Here is a 3,888-nt window from a genome sequence, read left to right as displayed (position 1 = left end):
CTGCTCTGAGTCATGGTGCTTCACATGGAACAACGCTCCCAGTGCAGACTTCACTCTGAGCATTATTCTTTCTGGGAAAAGGGGGGAAAAAAAGAAAAACCTTTACAGCAGCAAGACTGGGTGTAGGACAGATAGAGTGATTTGTGAAGAAAAAAAGTTACTGAGGGGCTCATTAGAGGCAAAGTTATTAGGCCAAGAAAACAGTTAATCCCTGTCACACAGAGGTAACGGAGTTGCCAGTCATGAACTCTAAATTAAGAGCACTGAGTGCAAGAGAAGTGACTCTTTTTTGCAGCTTCCTCAGTACCATCCGTCTACCATAATGCTGTGGTCTTTTTCTTTCTTTAAATACTGGGCTCCAGCTAATTACTGGCAGGAAGTGCCTATTTTTATGCCATTAGTATGCAAATGAGTGAGAAGTAGAAAAATATTCTAAAGGAACTGTTACAATATCTGTCCACAGATTACTCGCCAATTAGAACGTGGGATTAGGGCTGCGGGACCCCAAAAGAGTATGGCCAAAGTCTTTCTGCTTGGGTGCCTAAAGTTTAATTTCAATGGGAACTGTATATACATGGGGCTTTTCCTCAAAAAAAAAAAAAGCAAAAGAAAAAAAAATAATCAAGCCTAAATTGCCTGCTTACAAATTAGCACTTCTACAGTTCAAAAATGAATGCCTTCACTTCCTTGCCTCAATTTTTCTATAAGCTGGGGATAAAACATCCAGTCTATCTGCGTTCCAGCACACACTGGGACCATCTTGCAGCCAGACTGAAGTTCTCCTCCCACTTCACTCTCCGTGACAATAGCTGAAAGACAAGGAGTTATATTTATAAAAATATTTGTCACGTGAGTGATAAATATTTAAATACTTTCAGATTCTAGCATTTTTGCATAGGTTAAAAAGAATAAATAATAGTTTGTCCTTCCCATAGCTTGATGGTATCAGGAACTTCAGAGGTGGACGAGAGCGGAAAACTATTGGGATGTGACTTGATTTAAGTTTTCTGAACCTAGAAAAGTGTGAAACAAAGCACTTATTATCAGAAGGGTATTTCTCATGCATGTCAGCCTTCTCATCACTCTTGTAATAGCTGATTAGCAAATGTAGGAAAAAGATATAATTGCTCAAATCCTTGACTTCTCTCACAGTTGTACTCTTTGGAAATGTTGCTTTATCAGTTCATTAGATGTTACTCATTTTGACTTCCTATTAAAAAAAAAAAAATAAAAAAAAGAATCTACATACCAAAGATAACACTATGCTCAACTGAGTCAGCATGACAAACATTCCTTTTCTGAAAAGTTTTGCTTGAGAGGTTTGTTATTCATTTTGGGTTTACAAAACAGGATGTAACAGTAACACCTGCCTGGTGTCCCACAGGGTAACAGCACCTGAAGAGATTTATCACAGAAAAGAACACAGCCTCCTACTCGTACATAACTGATAGCAGCCCTGATTTTCTTTCTCTTTCTTCTGCTTATGTCACCAAAGCATACTTGGAAGGTGTTGTTTTTCATTCCCATTTTTGTTCTAAGCCACGGGATGGACCATCAAAGTACATCTTGCTATTTCTTCTTCCCTCCCTGTCCCTGCACCCCAAACTCAGCTGGGCAGGCCCATCAAGCACTATGGGCCAATTGCAAGTGGTTGTTAGGTCGGATGGGGCTCTGGACAACCTGATCTAGTTAATTTTGCCAGCAACACAGGCTGGCTATGGCAGGGGGTTGGAACTTGATGATCCTTGAGGTCCCTTCCAATCCAAGCCATTCTATGACAGGACAAGAGGTAATGGCCTGAAGCTGCACCAGGGCAGGTTCCCTCTGGATAACAGGACACGTTGATTCTCTGAAATAGTAGCGATGCATTGGGACAGGCTGTCAGAGAGCTGTTCCAGAGCCGTGGGGATGCGGCGCTGAGGGACAACTTTGGTGGGCACGGTGGGGGTGGGTTGGGGTTGGACTTGGGGATCCTCGATGTTTTTCCATCCTCAGTGGTTCTGTGTCTCGATATAAAACAGCCCGAGCTGCAGGCACTGCCCACGCCGGGCAGCCAAGCTCCTCGGCCCCACGGCGATGGCCGGGCCCGGGGCGAGCGGCCCGCCGCGGAAGGAGGAAGGAGGGGGCCCGGCTGGCGGCTGGGGGAGGCTGGCTCTCCTGCGTGCCGAGGGGAGGGAGGGGCCGGGACGCCGGCGCGTCGGTGCCGACGGTCTCCAGGCGGGAGTGAGGAGGAGGAGGAGGAGGTGAGCTCCCTCTGGGTGGGGTAAGGAGCGGGGCCGCCCGAGCGAGGCGGGAGGGAGGGAAGGGGTCAGCGCGGAGCGGCGGGGCGGGCGCTCGGCCCGGCGCCTGGGGGAGGCCGGGAGGAGAGCCGGCTGCAGGAGGAGGAGGAGGAGAAGGAGGGGGGAGCCCGGCCCCGGAGCGCGCGTTGAGGAGGGGAGGGAGCAGAGGGCGGCCGAGCCGCCCGGACAGCGCCCGGCACGGCTGCGGCACCTGCGGCTCGGGAGGCGCTGTGCGGGCACCGCTCGGCCGCCGCCCGCCGCCCCCTAAGATGGCTCCGCGGCCTCCGCAGAGGGGGAGCCGCTCCGGGGACCGGCGCGGTCCGGCGAGCTCCAGCGGGCTGCCCGGCCTGCTGCCGCGGCGGGGTGCCGCTGCACGGCGGCCTAACATGGCTGCCCGCGCCCGGCAGGCCGCGGCACGGAGGCCCTGCCCGCAGCTTCATGCGGGGCTCGGGGAGCTGCAGTCACCGGGCCTTCAGGGTTACGTGAGCCCCGAGCTGTGCTTCAGCCGCCCCACACCTCTGTAAACGTTTAGGGTTTGTGTTATTTCCTAAGCACGTGCTTGGTTTTCTCTTAAAAACAAAACAAACACAACACTGGTTTATCATAAGCCTTTATAAATCGGTCTGCTCAGTTTGAGCCCCGAGTGTCCCCAAGAAGCCATTAAGATATGAATATGTAAAAGCAATTTTGCTGGTAGAACTGTCAGGAAAAAGCCATAACCTTTACAGTGTTCTAATGTGCTTCACGGTGGGGGAGGGGGGAGGAAGCATAAAACTCAACTTCAGTTCACCAAATCATACAGTTTTAGGGTTTTTCTTTAGTTCCTTTAGGCTCACAGACGTTATGGGATGGAACACCTCATAGCACAGCAGCTGCCCACTGGCTCTTTGCAAGTGAATCCCAACTTCAGGGGAGTGTGTCTGGGATGAATGAGGCTTGGCAGGTCTGCATGGATCTTTTAACACATGGCTGTGTGCTGAGCGGAGCAGCAGCAGGCTGCTGAGAAGAAGGCATTGGAGGTGAAAATGGATGCATTTTTTGTAAGGAGTAGGGGCAGGAGTTGGAAGGAGGAGTAGTTCTGATGAGTTAAGTATGATTAAGTTGTTTACTATGAGAGTGGTGAGGGAACAGCTGCCCAGAGAGGCTGTGATGCCCCGTCCATCCCTGAAGGTGTTCAAGGCCGGGTTGGATGGGGCTCTGGGCAGCCTGGGCTGGTATTAAATGTGGAGGTTGGTGGCCCTGCATGTGGTGGGGGGTTGGAGCTTTGTGATCCTTGAGGTCCCTTTCAACCTGGGCCATTTTGTGATTTAGCTCCTGGGGGAGAAGCGTAGTTTGTGGTGGGATTTGCTGGTCCTCAAGAATTAGATGCGCATTACCACGACTCAGAGATGAGCACAATAGTCAGGTAAAGATGAGTAGTGGATTTTAGTGTGGCTTATAACAATGGTTTGGCATAATTAAATAGAGCTATTTTATTGGACTCTATTAACCTGGTTAACCTTAAATCTTAACCATGACAGGGCTTTCATGTAAAGAGGCTCCATACAAAGTACAATATTGAATTTTAATTGGAGCTTTCTTTCAAGACCTGCTGTAGAGTGTATTCCTC

At 50.1% G+C, this 3,888-nt stretch overlaps 1 protein-coding gene across 8 annotated transcripts in view; it reads left to right on the top strand.

Annotated features, from left to right (window-relative positions):
- Positions 1 to 2,184: 2,184 nt before the first annotated feature.
- The window catches only part of GTDC1 (glycosyltransferase like domain containing 1), a 163,679-nt gene continuing 161,975 nt past the window's right edge, over positions 2,185 to 3,888 (top strand). For 6 of the 8 annotated variants that reach the window (XM_042827212.1, XM_042827211.1, XM_042827210.1 and 3 more), the window contains exon 1: positions 2,204 to 2,243. The gene's annotated coding sequence lies outside the window, so the exon portion shown is untranslated. The other 2 variants (XM_042827208.1, XM_042827207.1) reach the window with 2 other exon arrangements.

Source organism: Centrocercus urophasianus, unplaced genomic scaffold (assembly GCF_019232065.1).
Source record: "Centrocercus urophasianus isolate 14NV4802_14NV808 unplaced genomic scaffold, USGS_Curo_1.0 seq_28, whole genome shotgun sequence".
Taxonomy (NCBI): domain Eukaryota; kingdom Metazoa; phylum Chordata; class Aves; order Galliformes; family Phasianidae; genus Centrocercus; species Centrocercus urophasianus.
This window is presented reverse-complemented; position numbering and strand designations above follow the sequence as displayed.